A 26,556-nucleotide genomic window follows, 5' to 3' on the forward strand; every position below is an offset into this window, starting at 1 on the left:
CATTAGCAAGAGGCTATGTCTTTTTTTTTTTTTTTTTTAGCCCCCTCTCCTTTTTAATTTTTTTTTTGAATTGAGAGCCATTAAGGTTTTTTTTGGTTTTGTTTGTTTGTTTATTTAATTTATGGCTGTGTTGGGTCTTCGTTTCTGTGTGAGGGCTTTCTCTAGTTGTGGCAAGTGGGGGCCACTCTTCATCGCGGTGCACGGGCCTCTCATTATCACGGCCTCTTTTGTTGCGGAGCACAGGCTCCAGACGCGCAGGCTCAGTAATTGTGGCTCACGGGCCTAGTTGTTCCGCGGCATGTGGGATCTTCCCAGACCAGGGCTCGAACCCGTGTCCCCTGCATTGGCAGGCAGATTCTCAACCACTGCGCCACCAGGGAAGCCTGCCATTAAGGTTTAAAAGAAATTAGGAGGCTATCTTCCTGGCCTCCGTGCGTCCTTCAAGTATCATCTCCTGACCTCCCTCTCTGCACTAATAACGTCCAGAAGGGGAAAGGGTAGGATTCCTGGTAGGAATGGAATCATTACTTGTAAAATCCCTCCCACGTCTCCAAGGGCTTGCAGGTGGAGGATCTGACATAAACCTCCTGGAATCCATGAGAGAGAAACAAAGCTCACTCACCCCATAACCCAGATGAGGAAACTCCAGTGCCCAGAGAGGTCAAGCAATTCCCAGAAAATCACACAGCAATCTGATGGCAACAGCTGGGCCAGAATCAGGGGGTTCTGACTCCCGATCTGGTGCTTCTCAAACTTTAATGCGTTCAAGAATCTCCTGGGCATCTTGTGAAAATGCGGATCAGGAGGTCTGTGGTGGGGCCTGAGATTCTGTGTTTCTGACAAGGGCCCAGGCAATGCTGATGCTGCTGGTCTGGGGACATGGCTTGGAGGAGCAAGGGGCTCCATAAAGCTAGGAGGCTGGGCCCTTTGCAGCCCGATCAAGTGGAATGAGCTCTCCTGTGTAAAACTTCCGCCACCTCCTTACTGCTTTGTGTACCCTCAACTCTTTCCCGAGTTTTCTTTCCCTTGTGCTGGGAAGGCCTGGGCTGACGCCCCAGTGCTTCCCGGGCCATTTTCTCCAGTTTCATCTTGCTCAGGTCGTGTCTCAGTCGGTTTCTGGGGGCCCCTGGCTCACAAGCCTGCTGCTCTAGGCTCACATTCCCCTTTCCATGGAGAGTCGACGCCCGAATTAACTCCCTCTCGGAGCGATCTGCCACCCGGAGTGCTAACCCAGTTTGTATTTTTAGAGTGTGCTCCATCAGTTACTTAACTTGCAGAGCGGGTCCTCCGCTAAGTGGAGAGGTACCGGTGAGGAATGTTCTTCCTCAGGCTTTTGCGAGCTGCCCCCTCCTCCTTCCCATCCCTCCAGAGGTCAGAGTCCTTTTTCCTCGGCACTGCATCCTTATCATTTAGGATTGAGAGATTATCCGCCCCGTTTGGTAGATGTGGCGTAAACACTGAGGCCCAGAGCGGGTGTCGGGCAGGCTCGGGCTGTGCCGTGTGATGGTGCCAAGAAGTAGGACTCCTGAGCCCTTCACCTCCCCTCCGGGGAGAGGTCATGGCAAAGGGGCACCTTCCCAGGCGGAGCAGAGCCAGGCTCTCTGCGAGCCACTGTTTTGGAAACGGGGTCTGAAGGGAGGTCAGGTGGAGGCCGTGTCCCCCTCAGGTAGAGTGAGTGCCTGGCTCTGATTTTATTTATAAAGTTCAGCTGGAAAATCCACACGCTGGGAGACAGACGCCAGGGCCACTTTGTTTTTTTTTTTTTTTTTTAACATCTTTATTGGAGTATAATTGCTTTACAGTGGTGTGTTAGTTTCTTCTTCATAACAAAGTGAATCAGCTATTCGTATACACATATATCCCCATATCCCCTCCCTCTTGCGTCTCCCTCCCACCCTCCCTATCCCACCCCTCTAGGTGGTCACAAAGCACCGAGCTGATCTCCCTGTGCTATGCGGCTGCTTCCCACTAGCTAGCTATTTTACGTTTGGTAGTGTATATATGTCCTAGAAGCCAGGGCCACTTAAGCCTGTGGTTTCTGCCACACCCTCCCCACCCCAGGGGACCTTTGACTGCAGCTCCAGACAAGTGGCCAAATGACTTGGTTTGAGTTTCATTAGGTCCCTGCCACCCCCGGCAGAGGTGTTAATGAGCAGCACCCTGCCAGGAGGCCGGCAAGAGGCAGACTGGTGCCCAGGCTGGTGGGGCTGGGGAGGCCTCTCTGGGATGGGGGCAGAGAGCTGCTTTGAAACTCAGGGCTGACAGGGCCAGCAGCTGGGCCTTCTTAACAAAGCTCTGCCCCTGGACCCAAGGCCCCTGGATGTGACAGCGTCACCTGTTGTCCTACCAATTAAACACGGACACCAGCTGTGTTCACAGCACCAGGCAGGATGCTAAGAGTGTTAAAGTCTTGGAGAGGAGAGGGGAGGGGAATGAACAGGGCACAGTCCCTTTTTGGGAAAGCACGCTGTGTATGTCTGTGAAGGTAAAACCTAAAAGCATCAGGCGGGGTGTGCATGCGTGTGTGTGCATGGGTATGTGTGTGCGCCCATGCGTAAAGGTGTGTATGGGTCTGTGTGATGATGTATAGGGATGTGTGTATGTGTGTGTGTCTTTTCAAGTGTGCCTATTTGTGTTTGTGTGTAAATATGTCTGTTAGTGTGTATGTTTATGTGTTAGTGTGCATGTGCTTGTGTGTCTGTGTGCTTATGTGTCAGTGTGTGCATGTATCTGTCGGTGTTTGTGTACCTATGCGCTCATGTGTTGTGTCAGTGTCTGTATATGTGTATATATGTGTGCATGTCTGTGTGAATATTTGAGCCTGTGTGTGTTTATGCTAATGTGTGCCCATGTCTGTATTTCTGTCTCTGTGTGCATGTGTGTGTGTACAGGTGTGAGTACATGCCCGAGTGTGTGTGTGCAAGTACTTGTGTGTATGTGTCTGAATTTGTGTGTCTGTGAGCTCACTTTGGGTGCGACGCTGGAAATGGACAGTAGGTGGACAGTAGAGAAATCTGTACCCCGTCCCATCCAGTATTGTAGCCTCGCTAACCCTAAGACTCAGGACACCCCATGTCTGATCCTGACTCTCACTGTGTGACCTTGAGAAAGCCACTTGGCCTCTCTGGGCCTCACTTCCCTACTGATAAAAAAAGAAGATACTGAATCATCTTCTCATCTTACAGGAACCATTAAATTCTGCAACTGAACAAGTTACTCCACAAATGGCAGTCTAGGACAAGTATTATGATAGACGAGCAAGCACAGTGCTCTGGGTTTTGAGAAAAGAGGGAAGGTCTAGGAAGTCTTCTTGAGCTTGGTCTTGAAAGATGAGTGGAGGGGGAGGCAGAGGAAGCAATGCAAGGAGAATCTGAGAGGGAAGAGGGCACAGCATACTTTATTCATTCATTTAACCAACATTAATATAGCATTTACTATAGAACAGGCATTGTTCTAAGGTAGAAGTTGGCATTTTCTAAGAAACGGCCTGCTGGCAATCTGGCCCACCCCCTGGCTTTATAAATAAAGTTTTATTGGAACATCCATGCCCATTTATTTACATATTGCCTATGGCTTGTACTGGGCTCCAGGGGAGAGATGAGAAATTGCAACAGAGACCACATGGCTGGCAAGGCCTAAAATACTGACTGTTTGGCTCTTTACAGAAGAAGTCTGCCACCCCATTCTAAATCCTTTACAAATGTGGACTCATTTAATCCTCATAATTTGAGAAGGTATTATTGTACCCACTTTACAGATGAGGAAACTCGAACTCAGAGATATCAAATAATGTGCCTTAACTCCACACAGTTAGGAGGTATATGGGATGTGAACCCAGGTGGCTGGGGTCCAGAGAGCCCGAGCTCTGGCCACCGTGTTGTGCTGAGAGCAGCCCCTGGAGAAGAAGAATAGGCTGAGAAAATGTTGAGTGTTGGTCTTCAGAGCACTACCTTGACCTTGCCAGGCTTTGAACCAGGGCAGTGATATCTCAGAACTCTGCTTTGGAAATTGCCATAACTTGAATATTCAGGGACTAGCCAGCCTGGTGGGGGTATCAGTCTCCAAACTATATCTCTTAAGTTCTAGATAGTTTTTGGAGGCAACACCTGCCTGCCGTTGGCTGGGCACTGCTCACAAGGGTTTCTCCATAAGACTTCCTAATTTAGTTTATTGGTCAGTGTTTGTACAGTTGCCATGTGCTATGATCTGCATCTTACTTGCCTGTCATAGATCATAAATGCTTGGAAGGCCTGGGTTGTATCTTTCTTCGTGTGTTGTCCAGGGGAGAATGACTTCTCGTGAGGCCGGGGGATTCCAGGACCACAGTCCTATCAGGACTGTATCCAGAGGGCCTTCCACAAGAGCGGAGAGTCATGTGCAGGAGGGACTAGTGATGGTAGCAGATGCTGTCAGTGCCCTGCCCGTGTTCCCCAGCATTCTCCATTCCTATCCCACCCAGCTGCTCCTACTGTCAGCACCTCCCATGCCTCTACCCTTGCTTCCTGGAGCCAGAGTGAGCCAGGATGGCTGGAAGTGCCCAGAGGCGAAGCCCCCAGGAACAGCCCCAATCATAGACTCCGATGGGAGTATAAATACCCCAGATTCTGGCCCTCAGGTGGCACAGCTCTGAGGCATGTTCTACCCCTACGTTGCCCACAGAACTTCCTGTGATGATGGAGACGTTCTATGTCTGTGTTGTCCAATATGGCAGCCACTGGCCCATGTGGCTATTGAGCTCTTGAAATGTGGCTAATAAGACTGAGGAACTGAATTTTTAATTTTAAGTAATTTTTATGTAAGTAGCCAGTAAGCAGACACCAACATGGTGCCTGCCATGTTGAGCAGGGCCACTCTGCGGTGCCTCCCAGGGGTCCCCAGCAGGACTGAGCCCCTGGGAATGTCCATCTCGGCATCCTGACTGTCATCAAACTCTGCATTGAATCTCACCTCCCCCCTCCCTAACTGGTTCTTCCCTGGAATTGCTACCCAAATAAACTACAGACCTTCTTTGATCTTCTATGATGGGGTTACATCCCAGTAAACCCACTGTGAGTTGAAAATATCATAAGTCCAAAATGCATTTAACACACCTAACCAACTAGACGCCGTAGCTTAGCTTAACCTACCTTAAACGTGCTCAGAACACTTACATTAGCCTACTGTTGGGCAAGATCATCTAACGCAAAGCCTGTTTTATGATAAAGTGTTGAATATCTCATATAATTTATTGAATGTTGTATTGAAAGTAAAAAAAAAAAAAAACAGAGTAGTTGTCCTGTTCAGTGTGGTAAGTGTATCAGTTGTTTACCCTTGTGATTGGGTGGCTGGCCGGGAGGCGTGGTTTGCTGCCACTGCCCAGCATCATGAGAGTATCGTTCCGTACGTGGCTAGCCCAGGAAAAGATCAAAATTCAAAATCTGAAGTATGGTTTCTACCAAGTATCTATTGCTTTTGTACCATCGTAAATTCGAAAAATCATAAGTTGAACCATGTCAGATCAGGGACCACCTGTATTCCTCCAAGCCATATGAAATTGCCCTTTTTTTTAGGTGAAAAAATGTTTGAATGTCAGTACTTTCATGATTCAGTTTGCACTGAAGTCCCCACTTTGGGTCTGTGTCTGGGGGAACGCAGCCTCACACATGGGGTGTCCAGGTTTATGTTGGTTCCTGTGTGCAAGCCGTGGGAGGGCGGCTGAAGTCATTCCCTGCTTTGGGTTCCAATTCCGGCTCTGCGTCAAAGTAGCTGTGTGGCCTTGGGCAAGCCACTGACCCTCTCTGTGCCTCAGTGAGGATAATCCTGCCTGCACGTCTGCCCTACCTGCCTTGCAGAATGGTTGGTAGGAACAAGGGAGCTCATGGAAGGAGCTATTCATTAAAAGAAATGAGCACAGTGAGAATGTAAGGTACCCTCCTGTGTGGGGCTGCTCCAAGGTGCAGGGTCCCAGCTGTACTCTCTCTGGGTGGAAGGATGCCTGCTCACGGATGACGGAATCCAGACGGTATGTGTCTTTGATGCTACAGACCCTGGCTGCCCCAGGCCTCCCGGATGGGAGTGCCTAAACCTGCCTTTGTGCACTTGGGTCTCTGGCAGGGAGCACTCAGCAGCTAGCATGAGCTCCTGAGCAGGAATGCTGGGAAAACTCACCCTGGCTGCTGCTAGATCAGAGAAGGGCCACGACTGAACGGATGGCTGCTGAGAGCCTCACATTTGTTTCCCTTGTCCACAAAAAAAGTTGTAATCAGTTTAGCTAGGTGGTGGTTGTGAGGCTTTTAATTTTTAGCTTTTTCCTGAAATGGCACTGGACAGGACAGGGGCATTGCGCTTGCTGGCACTGTGGGTTTTCCTAGCCCCCTCCGTCTTCTTGAACTTCCTAGAGGTTTGTTCTGACCTTTCTCAAAGCTTAGAGCCTTCCAGAATGCCCGTGCTGGGGGGAGGCTGATCCGTCAGGGACTTTCAGGAAACCTTTGCTCATGCCAGTAAGTGTAGATGGAGTTTATATGGGGAGCTGAGTATACAGGTGTTGGAAGACATCCAAAGTCAAGCAGGAAACAGAGAGGCAACCAGGAAACCGCAATAGCAGGAAGCTGCTAGCATCCCTAGGGCTGGAGAGACAGTGGCGAGCTGGTTTCCTGGAGCCCAGGATCCAGCAGCACTTGGAGATGCGAGCCCTTTGGAAGGCCTGCTGGCTGGGGCAGGACCACAGAGGGAGGGGCTCTCTGGGGAGGGCAGGAGACCCAGAGGTGTTAGAGCCACTGTGGAGACACCACCCAAAGCAGCAAGAGGTGGGAGAAGCACCTGGTTTCTCTTCTTCTTCTTACAGGCGTAATAGTCTTCTACCTGAATTCATATTGGCCAGACCTACCAGAAGGCAGAGGAAGGGAGCCAGGGGAGTATAGAGGAGGAGTCAGGACTGGGTCTGAGGGCAAAAGCGGGCAAAGGACTAGCATGGGGGCCTGAGAAAGAGCCTTAGGATAAGATATTTTCATCCTGGGGCCTGTGGATGAGCTTCGAAGTCTGTGCACCTCTAGGAAATGTAGGCACTATTTTTCTGTGTATGCTTGTGCATTTCACTGGAGTCACTATCTTTCTTCAGATTCTCAGGTTGGTCTGAAACCACCGAAAGATTCAGCATAATCAATAATCCAACCGTCTTGTCTTACGCTTGGGAAATCCAAGGGCACAGATAAACACCCACAGGTTCCTATTCTCTTGGTACCTATATGTATACATATATCTATATATCTGTATCTATTATATATACTCTGCTAACTGGCTGTTGTCCTTCAGTTGTCCCAGCTGAGCAAGCCTGTTAGGGAAAGTCCCCTCTCTGCTCTCTGCCCCTCCAGAACCAGCTATGTGTCTCATCAGCCTTCCTGATCTCAAGCACGCAGACACGCTCCTGCAGCCCGTGGCAGCCATGCATCGATCTGCATCCTGGTCCAGGTGCACCACACAGTGTGTGGGGCAGGCAGAGCTGGCACTGGAAATAGAACCCAGTTCTCCTTCATGCAGTCTCCCTCCTTCAGTAAACACGTGCCTTACACCTACCGTGTGCCAGGCACTTTGCTAACTAACTCATGGGGAGACAGTGCTGATCAGGAGAGATGATGTCCCTGCTGTTATGGAGGTAGACATAGAGTCAGAAAGTAAACAGAGCAAAAACTCAAGATAATTCCTGATTGTGATAAAGGCCAAGAAGATAACAGAAAAAGGTGATGGGATAGAGTATTGAGAGTGGAGTACGGGAGCTAATTTGATGGGGGAGGCCTCTCCTAGGAGATGTGAAGGATAAGAGGGAGTCAGTTTTCCAAAGTCTGGAGAGAGAACATGTCTGATGGGGATAAAAGCCAGTGCAAAGGCCCTGGGGTGGGAATGAGGGAAAACAACAACAACAAAAATGGGCTAAATGAGAGCTCCTACCTTAGAGTTTTTGACTTGTCTGACAGGCCCTGCCCTGCCTCATGTAGAATCTTCTTGCTTTAATGGGTGAATGGGCGGCAAAGCACCCCTTCCTTAGCCAAGCCCCGTTCTCAGCAGGGTGTCTGGCAGGTGGCTGAAAGCTGGCGTTCTGCCTCCTGAGACAGTGGCTGAATTTTTCTGTTCTCTTTGAGATGCCAGGAGGATGGAGGATTGCTTCTGTTCAGGCCATCAGTTGCACAAAAGCCCCGAGATCAAAGAGCACGGGCTTAATTTATTTTGTGTATTTTGCAGAGGAAATCATGCTTCCTTGGACTGAAAACTCTGAAGACTAAAAGCTGAATGGAGAGGGGGAGTTTGGATTAAATGAATGGGCTGGCCGGCTCTGACCCCGTTTCCACCCAGCACAGCAGTGATGGGGGAGGGAATTGCATTTCGGCTCTTTCTGTGTTGGCCACGGGGCCGATCACTTCTCCAGCCTGCCCTTTCATGGGGGACAGACCTTCTGTGCTAGTCAGGCTTGCTGGAAGTGTCCTTGAAGGGAGCGCACGAGGAGGGGTGGAGGGTCCCAGCATGTAACGGCCTCATGCCCTGCCTGAGTTCATCTTGGTCCCTTTAGGCCTGCCTGATGTTACCCTATCCCCTTAGCAATGAGGGCAAGTATAGATCTAGGTGAAGATCACTTTAATTTTTTTATGAACCCACAAAGTATGAATGAATTGGGAGGAAAAAAATTACTAATCCTCTGGCCTGCAAAGAAGCATCAAAACGGCGAATTCTGAGGAGTCCTGGAGTGGGGAGGGCAGGGGGCATTCTGACCCATTGCTGTGACCAGTTAGGGCTGTGATTGCAGTGAGTGGGCAAGACGTGTCCACAGAGGCTTGGTTCCAGGAGGCCTGGGTTGGCTGCATGTTTCATTAGCTGGGTGACCTGGAGCAGGTTACTTGGTCTCTTTGAGAGGCCTCGGCTTCCTCACTACTAAAATGGGGGCAGTGATACCTGTCTGTCCTCCTCCTCAGGATTGATGTGAGACTCCAAAGGGATATAGGGCTTGAAAGTGCTGCCAGGCTCATAGTAGGTACTATCTGTTTGCTTAAATGAAAGCATGCACAAATCACTGCAAGAGATCAAAGCTGGGGCTTCCCTGGTGGCACAGTGGTTAAGAATCCGCCTGCCAGTGCAGGGCACACGAGTTCGAGCCCTGGTCCGGGAAGATCCCACGTGCTGCGGAGCAACTAAGCCCGTGCGCCACAACTACTGAGCCCGCATGCCACAACTACTGAAGCCCGCGTGCCTAGAGCCCGTGCTCCACAAGAGAAGCCACCGCAATGAGAAGCCTGCGCACCGCAAAGAAGAGTAGCCCCGCTCGCCGCAACTAGAGAAGGCCTGCGTGCAGCAATGAAGACCCAACGCAGCCAAAAATAAATAAATAAAATAAATTTAAAAAAAAAAGATCAAAGCTGGTATATTATTCTAGAACTTTCTGACTATATGGAACCAGGGTTAACATGACAGTGACAGGGAGGAAGTTAAGGTGGATGGTTCCAAGGTACCCATGGAGATCCCCCATCCCAGGGGCTTGGCCAACTCTTTCGGGCACCCTCATTGCAAGATGATGTGTCTTGGGACGGATTGCAGATTGCCCTGCTCACATAGGATGCATGCCTGTGAAGCACAACTGGGGTGCTAGTCCTCTTCATGGGTGTCTTGCTCCTCTAGACTGCTTTAGAAAAGTGTTCAAAGGAGGACCATAAAAGAGAATAGAGCCAAGAGTGATGGAAGGCTCTAAACATGGCATTTTGAGTCTGTTCTATGAATTAAGCAATTACATAATTAATCACCAAATGAAGAAGGAAAGGATGAAGGCATCAAGAGAGAACACGTTCATATGCAGTGATCGCCAGCAAACTCGGATTTTAACATACCCTTATGAAGAAGGGATGAAGAATCATCTAAGTTAGGGCCGATTGAAAGAGGTTCAGCACAGCTTTAACACAGAATGAACTAAAACTGGTGAAAACAGCTAAAGATAGCCACAGACCTTTGTAAAACAATAGGCCCAGGGTCAGACGATGAAGAAGATGGGATAGTATCTCTACTCGGGAAAGGTGGCAGTGTTAGCAGAGAAACAAAATGGAAAGTGAGCATTTCTGTGCTTTCTCTCTGTCGTCACCTAGAATGACCCTCTTTAGAAGGAAAAAGAGCAGGTCTCTTGCAGGGAACTGGAGAATCGCTTTAAAATGCATTTCTGGGTCCAGGTGGGTTCTGTGGCAGGGTCTTGAAATACAGTGCGGATGTGATGGTAGAGTTGCTGGGGGAGGCGGGGGAGTCTTTTGATTGATCTTTCTTTTTATTATGGGTTGTATTTCCCAGCTCCTCTGCTTGCCTGGTAATTTTCGATTGGATGCCAGACACAGTAAATTTTACCTTGGTGGGTGCTGGATATTTTAGTACTCCTATAAATATTCTTGAGCTTTGTTCTGGGACGTGGTTAAGTGACGTGGAAACAGTTTGCTCCGTTTGGGTTTTGCTTTTAAGCTTTATTAGATGCCTTAATCTAGGACTAATTTTTGTCCCCACTACAGAGGCGATAAGCAGTCTGAGTACCTGTATTAGTTTGCTAGGGCTGCCATAAAATATCACAGATTGGGAGGTTTAACAATGGAAATTTATTTCCTTACCGTTTTGGAGAGACTAGAAGTCCGAGGTCAAGGTGTTGGCAGGCTTGTTTCTCCTGAAGCCTCTCTCCTTGGCTTACAGATGGCTGTCTTCTTGCTGTATCCTCATGTAGTCATCCCTCTGTCTGTGTTATCTGTATCCTAATCTCCTCTTAAAAGGACTTCAGCCATATTGGATTAGGGTCTACCCTAATGACCACATTTTGAATAAATTATTCCATTAAAGACCCTGTCTCCAAATACACCCGTGTTCAGAGGCGCAGTGCGGGTGGGGCGGTGGGTGGGTTAGGACTTCAACGTAGGAATTTTGAGGGAACCCAGTTCAGCCCATAACAGTGTTTTTATTTTTGAGCTTTTCTGCTCTGGCTGGTGCGACATGACCTATTCCCAACCCCACGCGAGTTCCAGAAGATGTTCTCTGTGCTCCTTCAGGGTGTTTCTCTCCCCCACCTTGGGTACTGAGTCTCAGTACTTAGCTAAAGACTCAAGGGGGCCCTTCTGCTGGTCTCTGGAGTGTTGTCTGGCCAGCTGTCTCCTCTCTGGTGCCCTGCCCTGTGAACTGTAGGTGCCTGGGCCTCCCTGGAATCCCAGCTCTGTCTTCTCAACTCAACAAGACCCCTGGGCTCTGCCTGGGCCCCTTTCTCTGTGCTGTAGCCCAGACACTCCCCAGGCTGGAGGCTGTGGCAGTTGTGGGCCTATCTCGTTTGTTTCGCAGGGATCTCTGTCCTGCCCTATCTGGGCTCCAGTGTCTGCAAACTCTTGTTTCAGGTGTCACGACTGATTTTTTAGTTGTTTCAGGAGAGTGGGTAAATTTACTCCCTGCTACTTCCTTTGGGGAGTCTTTGAATTGTGGGGAGCATCTCTGGTGTTCCAGAACTTCTTGTTTCTAGTATTTCTCAGTGGGTGTTAGAAGATGGATTCTGGAATTTCTATTCTAATGATGTTGTAGCTTATCACTGGGAATAATGTTTGATTGGATTGTTAAGCTGAGTGCTTGTGAGCCCTTGGAGATGCAAGTGGTGGTCACAGGAGCCAGCCTGGTCACCATACAGACAGGTCAAGCTGGACCCACCAGTTATTAAGGAACCAATGTCAACATGCAGGACTTCCTTCACCCTAAGTCACGGCTATGAGTTTTTACTACATACCAGGATTTCCTTTGTGCCAGGTTTTGTCTTTATAGCAACCCTGTCAGGCAGGTGCTGGCATCCCTGTTTTCCAGGTGAGGAAACTGCAGGGTGATGAAGGACATTCCCCAAATCTAAGGTTTGATCTCAGTTCTGCTGGCCCTTAAACGAGATGCTATATTGCCCCACATCTTCATCAGCATCTTGATTAGGGAGGATCCAAGAGCTGGAACTTCAACCCAAATCAGCAAAATAAAAACAACAGATCAGATGCAAGATGAAGGCTCCTTCTTTGTCCCTGCATTGAGATAAGAAAACATCCCCAGAAGCAGATGGCGACTAAATACTTATTCCAGGAAAAGGCCTCATTTTTAGAAGGGAACTTAGAGATTATTCAGTCCCCAACTTATAGCTAAGGTTAGCAGTGGCCGGTGGCCAATAGCTTTTGTGGTGGTGTCACTCTCATGGTATGGTGGTGTCACACCAGCTTCCCTGGCAGGACTTCCTCTTGATGGTCCCAGTCTTCATTGTGTGAAGGGGCTTTTCGTGTAATGAGTATGCATTTCTTAAGTGTATAATTATCCCAGTAGCTGGGTGGATACAACCTTCTAGATTATAAATAAATCATCGCCTCCTCATCACTGTCAAAATGTCTTTGACGCTCCGGGACTTCCCTGGTGGCGCAGTGGTTGAGAATCCGCCTGCCAATGCAGGGGGCACGGGTTCGAGCCCTGGTCCGGGACGATCCCACATGCCGCGGAGCAACTAAGCCCGTGTGCCACAACTGCTGAGCCTGCGCTCTAGAGCCCATGAGCCACACCACTGAGCCCACGAGCCGCAACTACTGAAGCCCGCGTGCCCAGAACTTGTGCACTGCAACAAAGAGTAGCCCCTGCTTGCCACAACTAAAGAAAGCCTGTGTGCAGCAATGAAGACCCAGTGCAACCAAAAATAAATAAATTAATTAAAAAAAAATCTTTCATGCTCCAATTAAATTAACCCATTTACTTTATTCTCTAAGAAACTTTTCTAAAAGTTTACCCTCGTGACTCCATCTAGAGAAGAACTGTGGTTAGATGTCAACTGTTTGCTCTCCTAGGCGCCCGCCTCACTCTCTCCTTTGAGTGTGACTCCCTCCGTGTGATCCTGGCGCCTGATCAGGGGTCCCGTGTGTGGTCTGGGTGACCGCACGAGGCATGAGCAGCCTTACCCCATTGGGTGGGGGACCCAGACTGAACCAGGGTTGGGGGTAGGCAGGGAGAAAATCAGAATCTGGTAACTTCCTCCTTCCAGTGGCCAGGTAGGGAGAGGTAGGGGAGGGCAGAGTCTTGCTGAATTTTGTTAAAAGAGCACTTTGCTCTCTTGGAATGCCAGCTCATGTCCAGAGCACCAAGCAAATATAGGATCTGTGCTTTTATTTTCGCTACTATTAGCAAAGTTTTGGTGGGAAGGAGACATACATTAAGTGGGGTGTTTGGTCAGAGTCAGGGGTGTTCCACCGAAAATACGTGTTAGGCCTAGTTGCCTGTGGTGAAAAGATTTGTGAATTTCAAAAAAAAAAAAAAATTTTTTTTGTGAAAGTACACAAACTTTTGTTGACTGCAGGTTTGTCATTGAGCTATATGCCCTGGGAAGAAAAAAGCAAGCACACAGGTCTCTGGAAATACAGGTGCCCCGACACGGCGATGGCTGGCAGCCTTGCCCGTAAGGAGGAGGGGCAGTCACTAAAGTATGTGGTCCACATGCTGCAGAGACTGCCCACACCTGGGCAGGTGAGCGCCTGGCCTCTGTTTGAATACACCCAGAGTGTAACCCAGTTCATTCGCCATGTCTTCTGGAAGCCGTCTGTGTGCCCCAGGCTGGAAGTGAGCTTCCTTCCTCTGAACTGCAGTCGTCCTTCACCCATATCTCTGCTGTTAGGGCTCTGGTCACTTTCTGCCTGGGTTTGAGTTAATACCTGCTTACCCCCTTATCTGGTCTGCACCCTCCTTTGAGGGCCAGGCCCAGGACTAGGTCATCTTTGTGACCCCTTCAGGGCTGTGCACGTAGCAGATGCCACCTCTCGCTGGTGGGACAGAGCACCTTCAGGATCCAGTGGTTCCTTTTTTTTTTTTTTTTTTTTTAATCTGCCTAATGTCCAGCCCAGTGTATTGCCCAGGGTGAAAAATAAGAGGATGATTCTTCCCTGTTTGATTCTGGGGTGCCTCTGGGTCAGGCGGCCCTTGTATTTCAGGGGCCGAGGGCTGATGCGGAGTGGTGTCAGCTGGGATTTGGGCTAAGCCAATGAGGGTTTGGGTCTGCTGCGTTAGCTGGCTTTTTGTCATGGGTCTCATGTGCCTCCTTCCCTCCCCTGGACTCAGGACAGTGTGACCCTTTGTGTGGATCTGAGGTAGGACATGACTGGTGAATCTCTGAAATTTCTAAGATCTATTAGAAGCAGTACATCCTCTTACTAATAGGATGTCTTAAAGTTGGGAAAAAAAAAAAGCCTTTTTATAATAATAAAATTACATGTTTATGATATAAAACTCAGAAAATAAAGAAATTATAAAGAGAAAGCAATCTCCTGTGTAATTCTGCAATGCAGTGGTCATATTTGGGTGTATTTTATTATTATAATGAAGTGTTCTGAAAACATCAGATCATACTATATGTAAAGCTTTAAAATATTATTTAAAATATAAGTAACATATATGGTAAACATTCAAATGATTCATGAAGATATAAATGAAAAGTAAAAGTTTTCTGCCCACCCATCCACCCTAATCCCTGAAATTTCTCTCCAGAGGTATCTACTCTTCAAAGATTATTTTGTATCCCTCCATATGGTGGGGGGAAGGGATGTGGAAAAAGAAATGCATATACTAGCTTTTATAATCACCAGTAGTTAAGGCTTATTTGTTACTTTTTCAACCTAGAAATACATAATGAGCATTTCCTCCTGTTGCTACTGATATTTCAAAAATATTTTAAATGACACCACCGCAGTCCATCATGAAGATGTTCCATCTCTAGTCTCTGTGGGACATTTAGTTTCTTTCCAGTTTATGTTATTAAAAGAAACGCTTTAAAATAAAAACATCTTTGCATATAATTTTGCTTTCCCCCCAGCTTATTTTTTTAGGACGGATTTCCAGAAATGGAATTATTACAGCAAAGGACAGAAACTTCTGTGGCTGTTGATAGATACTGTCAAATTATGATACATTTTTTCCTATAGAAATAGGACCATTTTTCTCGCCCATAAATTCTTTTTGATGTTTCGAAGATTAAAAAAGTAAGGCCTGAACACCTGCTGTTTATAAAAAATTCAAACAACGCAGAAGTATTTGCAGTGAAAAGTAAAAGGCGCCCCTCCCTCCTCAACCTCCCATATCTACTCAGAAATAAGCCCTGATAGAGCCAAACTGGGAATTGGAGAGACCCGAATTTGAATTTGGATGTTGCTGCTCATTAGCTGTGTGACGGTGGATTAATTAATTAATTACGCACTCGCTGGGCCGTGGTTTCCTCATCTGTAAAATGGGTGTGCCAACAATCGCCTTGTCGGATAGTGTGAGGAGGAAATGGGTGTGTGCAGAGGCAGCCAGTGGCCAGGGGTAGCCACTATTATCATTATCGTCTTTGTTGAATGACTGATTGCTGGTCTCTGTGTGATGTATAATCCACGGACTCAGTCTGAAATTGTGCTGAAAAGCAATCCTCTCGTTCTGATGAGTGCTGGCCCTTCTCCGCAAGAAAGCGTTTAAATCTGAGCTGACGGGAATCACAGTGCTGTGAGCTCCCCAAGTAGGAGACAGTGTTTCCAGCGGCTTGGGGAGCTGCATCTATTCCACTGAGCTTTGGTTTGTGTCCTAGTGTGGTTCTCCAGGCCCTGTGAGTAGCAGGAAATCATCACCCCATTATTAGGATGGACACCCTGCATTACTATTCCTGAGAAATCTGACATTAGGAAGAGAAGAGTCAGGCAAGAGCAGTCCCAGCTTAGCTGGGCACTCACTGAGTGTCCCCTTGAAGTGTCAGCTTGCTCAAAATTGTAGGCATGATACCGTAAACCCTGCTATTTATATGGTACTAAACTCTGCACATATCTTTAGTAACACTAAGCCTTGGGTTGTTTTAACAGCATCTCTAATTATAACCTTTTTTAACATTTACCACGCTGCCGCGCCATCCTGATTCAAGTGTCATGGTGAGCAAGGCAGTTTGCACCCAGTGGCGGCACTGCGGATGAGAAGGTGCCACTAAAGCTGACCTTCCAGGAAAAGAAGGTTGAGCCACGACTTAGAAGGCTGAGGACCCAATAGACCACTGTCCTGGATCCCAGGACCCAGAACATCCCATGTGGTCCTCAGGCTGCACTTGTGAGATGAAAGAGCGAGGGTCCGGTGTGATTCTGGGGGAGCCAGAGGAAGGCATTTTCTTGTAATGGTGTTTCCGTTTCATTGGCCTCAGCAACATTTTGTCGACCTGATCAACACCTACTCTGAGTGGGCCTGGAAGAGGGGTGTGTGGGCTCTGTGAGAGCTCTGTCAGCAGGTGGGAACATGACATTATTCCATCTGTTGCTTAGACATTTATTGAGCATCTTCTGTGGGAGAAACCAAGGTTGTAATATTAATGGCCAGCCACTGAATACTAAGAGAGTGTGGGCACTGGTGCAGACTGGGTTCTCTGGAGATGGACCCGAGTTTGGGCACAGGATGTTTATTAGGGGTCAACCCCTGTGAAAGGAGGAGGGGCTAGAGGCAGGAGTGGCCACAGGGACAAGAAGAGGGCTGGTACAGGCTCCAGCAAGCCTCGGCCAGCCCAGCAGGGTTCTCAGAGAGTGAATATTGCCCAATAGAGTTGGTCCCTTTGGGCCAGAAGGGCTGGTCCTGTATCCCCCCACCTCACCAGATGCTGACGGTCCCAGGAAGGGTGTGATCTTGGGTGAAGCTACTCCCTGCAGCCGAGGCTGACCCTGACGGAGCCGACAGCTAGAGGCTGTCTGCTGACCCCCCTCCCTGGAGCTGGGCGACGCATCCTTCCTTGGCGGGGTATGGGACCAGGGCATCCCACAGGCAGGCACAGCTGAGGACGGAGCTGGGGCTCCACCTGTACCCTGAAGGACACCTTGGGCTTTGGCTATCATGGAGGAACAGGGAGAGCTTCCGGGGAGGCAGAATGGTGTGGGCAAAGGCATGGAGGTAGGAAAACAGCACATCTCGAGCCAGAGTCAGTATGAAAATCTTTGCAGCTTGGGCATCTAGGTAGAGACCTGTCATCATTGAGAAGTGGCCCAGGGGGCCACATCTTGTGTGTGACCTTCCTAATTGTTTGCTCTCTAGTGAGCCTCTGAAGCCTGTTATTCCCATCACCTTTACGGGATGTGTCTTTCCAAGTGCCCCGGGATGGCCTTGGCTCCGTGTCCTCCAGCCTGTTCACTTGCGCGACTGGGGAGATGATCTGCTTCTTCCTGCGCAGAGCCTGGATTTTCAGGGCTCAAACTTGATGAAGGTGGAGGTTGACTGCTGGGCAGTGGACCAGGGCCTTGAGCATCTCCTTGACCTGGCAGCTGGTTTTGGTTCACCGCTCTTCTGAGGTGGGTGTGGGGGATCCCGGTAGAGCACCCCACCTTCCAAGTGTGCAGGGGCTGCCCTCGCCCTCTGACCGGCATCTAGGAGAAGCCGCCAGCCAGGCGATCGTATTTGCTGGGCATCTCAGAACCCCCGCAGATGAAGAAAGACTGGTCTTTGGCCTGATGGCTTGGTGGTTTTGATTCCTGAGACAGCTCTGGAGCCGAGGGTATTTTGGTAGGTGGTGACTCTGTTCAGCTTCACTGGTGGTCTGGGCATTTCCTGAGCCGGGCTCTCGAGGCATTAGGGGCTGTAAGGAAAGAGCATGGGGACAGAAGCCTCATCCTTGAGACGGCTTCCCCGGGCCCAGCCAGCTCCTTCATGGCACCTGCCTTCCTGCTCAACATCCTCTTCTTTCCCTGTTTCCTCTCCCAGCCTCCCGCCTTCCCCTGGCTCTCTAGCCCATGCTGCCACTTGGCCAGTGAGGTCCACACCTTGAGTCCTTGTTGCATGAAGTTGGATTTCCATTCGAGTGTCCTCAGAGGCCCTGGCTTGGGTGCCGTCGTGGTATTTTGGGATTTGACAAAAGGAGGGGAGATGGAGTGGCCTGGTGGCCCGTTTGTGGTTAACTTCCCTCCTCCTTGATTGATGACCGCAGTGGCATGTGTGGACAGCAAGCAGGTCCCCAGTGCAGCCCCGTGGGATTGAGTTTCCTGAGTTATTCCATATCGGCCGTCAGGAAGCCAGACCGCTGGCTGCTAAGTGTGCCAGCTTGTACCTGCATGGTGTTTGGGTTTCAGCCGTTCCCTCGCTCTCTCCGCTAAATGCTGAGTTCTCATAGGAGATGTTGCATAGCTAAAATAACTACAAGTATACTGATGGAAGTGTCTGAAGGTAAAGTTAATTAGAAATTTTCATTGAAGGATCTTGTTGAAATTGGTCCTTCATTGATTTTTTTTTTTTTCTGATCTACAAATGAACTGTAGGGACCTTGATATATTTAAAATTTTCCATATGTACTTGCATCGTGTGTGAGTGTGAGTGTGTGTGTGTGAGAGAGAGAGAGAGAGAATTTTTCTATGGAAGATCCTGAATGGGTGTTTCCCTTGAAACTCCCAGCACGGCTTAGCTAACCCATAGGGCCGGCATCAGCTCGGCGCACAAGATATTCTTCGAGCTCGCCTTGATAGAACTCTGAGATACTCGCCACATTTTTTTTTCCTGTCGTTTTGTTCTGAACCTGAGCAAAGCTTGTTTTCTGTGTCTAAAATACTGCTGGGTGGTTTTTGCTTTTAGGATTCTGCATTCTGGGCCTGTTTAAGGCAAGCCTTGGGCATCTCATAGGTGCTCCTGCAGCTGCAGTTGTGTTGCTATAGAAACCCAATCTCATGACTTGCCATGGGGCCTTTTTAGTTCTCCATGTGCTGCCCCTGACCTGGGAATAACGGTCATGGTGACTTCTTTGCTCCTGGCCTGAGTTGGGAATTCCCTGTGCCAACCAGCAAGGCTTTTCAAGGCGCCGAGCATGGTGAACACCATGGGGAGTCAGGAACTCTTGGGGGGTGTTTTTCCCCTCGCTCAGAGGCAGTCTTCACCTTCGGACAAGACGCCCAGCTGCTCCGTCAGGCTCAGCAGCGCTCACAGGGGCAGGGAGCCCTTGTGCCTTTGGGGCTTCCTGGGAAGCCTGCAGGATAACCTGTGGGGTGGTTGGGAACACGGGCTGATAACCACCCTAGGGACAGCGTCCCCCTCGTAGCATGGAGACGACCAAGGCATATCACGTGGCATTTCATATCTCACGAACCAGCTGATAGAGTAGTGAATATAACTGCCGTGTGTCAAATTAAGGTGGCTTCAAGTCAGCTAACAGGTGCCGTTTCATTAGTAATTCCCATCAGAGGTGTTAGTTACTATCTAAGGGTATAGCGGCTTGGCCACCTACACCATGCTTCATCTGGCTGCCTGAAGCTTTTGAAGGAGAGAAGGGAAAGGTCTCTTCCCTGCAGCTCATCCTTGGAGAATTTACTTCGGTGAAACACTGGGTGATTCTCAGGACTGAGTCTTTCCCCAGAGCAGGAGGAGTCTGGACAAGTCACCACAGCAGTTCCTCAGGTGGGAAAGTCTCAGCCCTATTAAGCAAGCTGCTACTATGTGCTTGTCACCTTTCTAAATTATATCCTTGTATTCTCAGAACAGCCAGCTGTGCTGGTCCCATTTCTCAGATGAGGAAATTGAGGCTCAGAGAGGTTAAATGGATCACCAGCGTTCACCCAGCCAGGAAGTGGCACAGCTAAGATTTGACTCTGGTCTCTGCTTCCAAACCCCAATCCCTTCAGTTCCACCTTGGAGCCAGTGCAGGGCTAGGCAGACCTGATTCCATGTGAGCTGAGGTCTCCGTATTTCCCGAGGGCTGTCATGCTCTCTGATGGGCAGGTATCTTACCCTGTCCTCTGGCTCCCAGGAAGCCCCGCCTAGGCGAACTCCCCTACGAAGAATTTTCCAAGCCACAATCACCACTCATAAGTGGCTCTGAAAATGCCCACCAGGGGTTTAGTGATGGATCTGAAGGAAGTAAGTGTCTTTGGTGGATTCTGTGGATGCAGGGGCTTCAAGACCAAGAGGAACAGAGCCCCTGCCAGCAGGAGCATCCCAGGAGCCTGCTGGGACCACTGAGAAGACCTTTCCCTTGGGAAAACATGCGTTATGGAGGCAGTCTGGCCCCTCAGTGGGGGGGACTGGTGGCCCCCAGGGCTTTTTCTCTTGCCTGGTTGCCCTTCTGTCTGTGTGTATCCATCCACTCCTGGATCCTGGGTGACCCTGTGCTGTCACCACGGCATCCGTGTCGCTGGGCAAACACATCTGCTGAAAACCAAACATGTTAGGAAGGAGTGTCCTCCCTACACCTTGGCCACCTGTGCAGAGTAAGCCCCCCTGCCCAGCCAGGACGGGAGGAGGGGACAATGACGGGGTAGACAGCAGGTGTCAGACACGTAGGGAAATGGGTTCAGATTCACACTGGACAGGATCTGGAGCCCCAGGTACAGAGGTCGAATGTGCTGCTTCCCGTTGCCACCTGCCCTGCCTCTGGCTTGGGGAGGGGAGGGGGGAGGGAGGCAGCCACTCACAGTGCTGAGTCAGTGCCTGCGTGGGGGCGGGGGTGGTGGTGGTGGTGGTGGTGGATGAAGATAAAAACTGCCAGTGACGCTCCTTAGGGAGCATTGCCACGTGCCAGGCTCCAGGAGAAACCCTTTACGTGCTCTCTCTTGCTGGCCCTCATAAGTAGCCCTGGGAGGCCAGTGCCCATTGTACAGTTGAGGAAACAGACGCGCCGAGCCATTAAGCCACTTGCCCAGGGTCTTATGGCTAGTAAAGTGGCAGATCCAGAAGGCCAGGCCAGGCTCATCTGACTTTAACCCTGGGTCCCCCTGGGTGGTCAGGGCTGGAAGGACCACCACTTAGGAGCTGGGGCAAGAGAGGGCTAACGTGTGGAGTGCAGAGAGCCCAGCTGGGACGGTGCAAGGACCAGTGGGGCAGCAGTGACAGCCAGCGATGGAGGTGGCACAGGTCCAGGTGGTGAGGGGAACGGGGTGGGGCCCTGGGACCGAAAACCCAGGACAGGTGTTCCTGCCCTTGAATGTTCGCTTGGCTTACCTCCTGGGTCTGGGTCTGGGGAATTCAGTCCTTGGGGCGGCTGCTGTAGCCTGGGAGTGGGTGGGGCCCAGAGTGCAGGTTGAACGGGGCACGGCGGGTGGCAAAGAGGAATGGCCTTGGGTGGCTGGAGCCACGTCTTGACCCCATGGGCAAGGAGGCAGCTCAGAGCAAATGATCCTTTCCAGTCTCCTGGGGGGTCTCTTTCCTGACACCCCAGCCCCCTTTAAGAGCTGTGAGTGGCCAAGCCATCTCCACTGCTGGCTCCTCGAGCAGAGGGGGCTCCACAGCAGAACCCCCAGCTGTTCTGAAGCCGCCTTATGCTGTTGTGGCCTTGATGGAGTGACTGGGCCCTCGCCACCCTCACTCTGCCAACTGGGGACCCTATCTTTGTATGCGAGACAGACCAACCCTTCCATTTATAGCCACCAAATAATTAAGCAGATCAACCTGTCCTAGATCATCAGAAGGGGCTACCTGGCTGGTGGGCTATGTGGTGAGTCTGCAGGGCCGCCACGTGGCTAATAGGTGGAGAGAGGAGAGTTTGGAAAGCCTCTTGTTGATGTTCACGCTTCATTTCTTCCCATTGTGTTTTTGGTCAACAGAAGGATTAAAAATAGCACTTAGAAAAAAATGCTGTTCACTGGATGTGACCCTGGGGGGCTCTTTGTATTATATTTGCTTGCTTCCCAGCTGACACAGTGTGCTCAATTCTAAACAGCCCTAGGAAGAAGCCCAACAGAAGACTTCAGGTGTCCCCCTCCCTGGTTGGGTCTTACTTTCCTTTGTCAAGACCCAAGGGCTCCTTGGCCAAAGCCTGTGATAATTCATCGGGTTCCCCCCTTGGTACCCCCAGTGTATCCAGTGTATCACCTGAAGACACTCTGTTTATGATACTTCTCTACCCTCACTCCAACTCCTCCATGGTTCCCTATTACCTACAGGGTAAAATTCAGACTCTTGGCTTGGCATCCGAGACCTGGCCTCGGCCCACTTTTCCAGCTTCATAACCCTGCTCTCCTAAGCCACCTTGAGACATTCAGGGCTCCCCACGTCTCTAGTTAGGGGGGCTGCCTCTTTGAATTTTGACTTCTGCTGGAATTCTCTTTCACGTCCTCTTTGCCTGTTCCGATCCTGCTCACCCTGCAAAAGCCGGTTCACATTCAATCTCCTGGGATTCCTCCAGTCTTGGAATGATCTCACTTTTTTTTTTTCTGGACCTTTAGAGCAATTCTGTCTAAACACTTTCATTTGGCAGTTAATCATGTTCTGCCTGGCAGTATCTTCCCCACTATTATCTCAAAGAGTTATTTAAATATTTCATCAGCATTTAAATCTTCATATTTGTCCTGCCACCTCAACTGGACTGAGTCTTGTTGGAGGGTGAAGAGAGGGTTGTAGGCTTCTCCAGCAGGCAGCCGGGTGTGGCAGTCGCCCCGCACAGATTCCACAGCCTCCTGTGTTTCATCCTTGCTCTGCCTCTTACTAACCATAGGACCTTAGGAAAGTTTTAACTTCTCTATGCCTCAGTTTCCCCACCTATAAAATGTGGCTAAAAATCACACCTACCTCAAAGAGTTTGTAAGGATTCAAAAAGGCAAAAAAGAGCTTAGAACAGGGCATGGTAGTGTCTGCTGAGACCTTTTGTGTGCCTACTTCTCCTCCACCCAGCCCCAACCCACTGCCATGGACATAGTTGGACAGGCCAGATTTGCTTATTTGTTTTATTTGGTGTCTTGTCATTTATACAGATGAGAAAGCTCCAGCCCAGAGAGGGTAGGAGGGTTTCTTAAGGTCACACAGCAGGAAGGTGGTGGAGAGCCTAAGGTGGCAGGACTGAGACTCCAGTGCTTCCAGGGCCCCAAAGCCTTGCTTTGCATATGCTGCCCCATTGAGGGGCTTTACTTTACAAGGGGCACTGAGAAAAAGCTGTTATTTTATGCTTGAACACCCTTCCCCTGGAGCAGATGGATGGGTGTTGGCAGGGATACCACTGCCCTGCAGGACTCCAGGGGGAATCATTCACATCATATTCTATGGGAATGGCCTTCCCTTGAGGTGTACAAAGAGGCCCTGGGATGGGAAGTTTCCGACAACCCTCTAATCATACTCCTGGGCATGGTGATGGAGCCTGAGGCCTCCTGCAGCTGGAAGGCACAAAGGCATCAGAGCCTAGGGGTGCCATTCATCCCACTTGAACAGGTTAAATCCTCTGAAGGTAGGCATGGCTGCCCTTTCCTATATATTGCCCATCCTTCTGTCCCCTGGCTACTTTCTGAAAGACCCCTCAGGGCTTGGGGAGGCATTTCAAGGTGGTGAGCTATTCCCAAACACCTTCCCTCCCTGCTTTGTGCCAGGGGAGAGATCAGAGGCTGGCTGGGACATGTGGTGTGATGAGATGCACAGGTGTTCCCACACGGATATTCCCCTTCCTGCTCCCCCAGCCCCACCCCTAGCCCAGGAGGGAATGAGGTGAGGGGGTTCAGAAATGGCAACATCTGAGCCAAGCCTTGAAAGTATTTTCCAGGCTGCTTTTCAAATGGAGCCAAAGGTGCTAACTTTCAGATAGATTTGTGATAAAGCAATACAGTAAGATATAATGAGATTCATGATAGAATCTAGGTGGTGAGTATTCAGGTGTTCTCCGTAAAATTCTTTCAACCTTGTTGTGTGTTTGAAATTTTTTTTATAATAACACATTGTGGGGAGAAGGAGTGAGGACTTTGTAGCTGACTGTCCGAGTAGCCAATCCCTGCTCTGCTCCTTTCCAGCTCTGTGGCCTTGGGCAAGTTACTTAACCTCTCTGAGCCTGTTTCCTCATTTGTAAAAATGAGGCTAATCAAAGAACATATTTTAGGGTGGTACGATAGTGCATTTGAAGTACTTTTTAGGCAAAGACTTGGGACAGTGACTGATGCACTTAATATCCAACCAATAAATATCAGCCGTTATTATCGATTAGACAGCTTTGTTTGGATGGGCTCTTAGAAGAGGACTTGGAATGAGGCAATTAGCAGGTTATTAGTAACCCGAAAGAATAATTCTAGGAACATGGTGGGGTGGGGAGGAGAAGCCAGAGAAGGGGTTTCAACAGAGAGGAAGGCGGTGGAGAAGTCAAGGCAATAAGTGGAGTCCTCTCTTGCAGAAGACTTGTTAGAAATTGGAGAGCGAGCTGGGGTGAGAGCTTGAGAGGAACAGGAATTTGGGGGACAGAGGAGACTTGCTTGTGGGCCCCAGGAAGAGAGAAAAAGGACAGGAGGGAAGGGAAGTTATAGATGTGCTGCCTTGCTCCTCAAAGTGTGGTTCCGAGGACCAGCAGTAGCCACGTCACCTATGAGGTTGTTAGAAAAGCAGAATGCTTGTGCCCATTAGAGGAGCTCTGAGCTGGACCACACTGTGGAACTGCGGGGCGGGAAGGGCGTGGCCAGGCTCCGGCAGGATGCTCAGATGCTCAGTCTCACAGCCTGAGTCAGGAGGCAGAGTCAGACGGTCCAGCCAGGCATTTTGTCACCTTTCCCTGGGGTCAGGGAACCTCAGATGGGGCCACCCAGAAGTGTTCTGTTGCTCTTTCTCTTGTCAGTCTGCTCTGACAGAAGTGGTGTCTTGGAGGAGCCACGGGGCCAGTGCTCCTTGCACTGTGCAGTAATAAAGCAGGGGGCGTCTAGCCGATGGACTTGACACTCTACACTTCTAGGGAGTTTTGGAACATCTAATCCAGGGAACACTTCCAGGGTTTGTGCCATCTTCCAGGGTGTCTACGTTTTAAAAATTAGATGCCAACAGGGAAATTGAATGTCCATGTGAAGGTATAGATTTCTAGCTTCTCTTGAAAAAAATCAACTCATCTGGCCACATGGGACCTGACAGTGATCTGGATCTGAGTGGCAGCTGCCTCCTTGGCCTGGGCATGTGGTCTCTAGGTCACCATCGTCCCTGCTGACCCTTTCAGTCCTGTGTCTCCAGCCTAACCCTTTAAAGCATTTGAGTTTGTCACCCCTGGTGTCATGCAGCCTCTTACTTTTAGGAAATGGCCGGTGGCCAGCCAGGTTAACGGACATGCCCAAGGTCACCCGTTTTGTCCACAGAGCACGGTCCTGGATCCCAGTGCAGGTCTCTTGCCTCTGTATCTTGTAGCCCCTCCCTCTGTGGGTTTCTAGGCCCTGCCACCAGAAGCCCCATTCAATCTTTTTTTTAAAGTTTATTAATTTATTTTTGGCTGCATTGGGTCTTTGTTGCTGCGGTCAGGCTTTCTCTAGTTGCGTAGAGCAGGGGCTACTCTTTGTTGCAGTGCGCGGACTTCTCATTGCAGTGGCTTCTCTTGTTGTGGAGCACGGACTCTAGGCGCACAGACTCTAGAGCTCAGGCTCAGTGGTTGTGGCGCACGGGCTTAGTTGCTCTGCGGCATGTGGGATCTTCCCGGACCAGGGCTCGAACCCGTGCCCCCTGCATTGGCAGGCGGATTCTTAACCACTGCACCACCAGGGAAGTCCCCCCGCCACATTCAATCTTTATGAAATCCCACAAGCCTGCTCCAGTGGGCGTTGGTTTGGGCTCTCGGGCCCAAACAGTTGCATTAGTTACTGTATGTACAACTGTTTTATGACATTATCACGAACCAAGTTCCCCTTGGTTAGTTGCTCTGAATTTTCTATCCACAAATGTTCATAGACCTTTTCACTCCAAAATTTTACCTGTTGAAAAACCTATTTAATAGGAACTTTAAAAGACAGTTAAAAAACCAACCATAATCCCACCAGCATAGCGTAGCAGCTGTCCCTGTCTTTCATTAAAAAAAATGCTTTCAGTCACTGAAAAAACTATTCTTATTTTTATCCTGCGCCACTGACAATATATATTTTAAGTCAACTTCCTGCCTTCCACCCTCCTTCCCTCCCCTTCCCTCCCCTCCCTCTTTTTCATTCCCTTTCCTTCCATCCTTCCACCACCTGATAACCTCTGGGTAACACAATGCTTCCATCCTACCTTCAGAGTTTATCTCCTGAAGGGGAGGATACAGTCCCCCCGATCCTGCTCAGAAAGCATCCCAGGCCCACCCTTGGTAATGGAGCTCTCTGTTCTGCAGTCTGGCTGACCAGATAACTTCCAGATCCTCGGAGGCAGAGGAGGAGAAGCTAGGCCTCGGGTGAGCTGGAAACACCTCTCTAGCCCTTGCTTTTCCATCTCAAGTGGAACATTTTGGCTGAGGGAGTGTGTGTGTGTGTGTGTGTGTGTGTGTGTGTGTGTGTGAGATAGGACTGGAATGGTAGAGTTTTAGGCACCAGGAACCCCCTCCCTTTCTAGCCTGGTATATTGAGGTAATTTTCTTTTGATGCTTCTGACCCATAATAAGTTGTACACTTGATACAGTCATCTTTACTATGTATGGCATTCTTAGCATGTACGTATGTTCATTTCAAACAGTCATTGAATTGTATGCCAGAAGGCATATTTCAGTACACGGTCATAATAAATGCAAATGGCACTTCCCTGGGAAGGCCATGCTGTGTGCTGCTAGGAACAGCCCATGCTTTTGGTGCTGTAGTAGTTGTGTGACCTTGTGTGAGTTACTTTACTTCTCTGTGCTCAGTTTTCTTTTCCATAAAATGGAGCTGATCATGCCTAACC

General features: G+C 49.6%; 1 protein-coding gene across 15 annotated transcripts in view; it reads left to right on the forward strand.

The window, feature by feature from the left end:
- The window catches only part of KCNMA1 (potassium calcium-activated channel subfamily M alpha 1), a 751,400-nt gene that overhangs the window by 164,342 nt on the left and 560,502 nt on the right, over window positions 1–26,556 (forward strand). The window contains exon 1 of one of the 15 annotated variants that reach the window (XM_082425685.1): window positions 25,923–26,074. The exons of the other annotated variants lie outside the window; for them this stretch is intronic. The gene's annotated coding sequence lies outside the window, so the exon portion shown is untranslated. Of the gene's footprint in view, window positions 1–25,922; window positions 26,075–26,556 lie in introns of those variants that run through there. 15 annotated transcript variants of the gene reach the window in all.

Source organism: Balaenoptera physalus (assembly GCF_965194825.1).
Source record: "Balaenoptera physalus genome assembly, chromosome: 14".
In the NCBI taxonomy this organism is placed as follows: domain Eukaryota; kingdom Metazoa; phylum Chordata; class Mammalia; order Artiodactyla; family Balaenopteridae; genus Balaenoptera; species Balaenoptera physalus.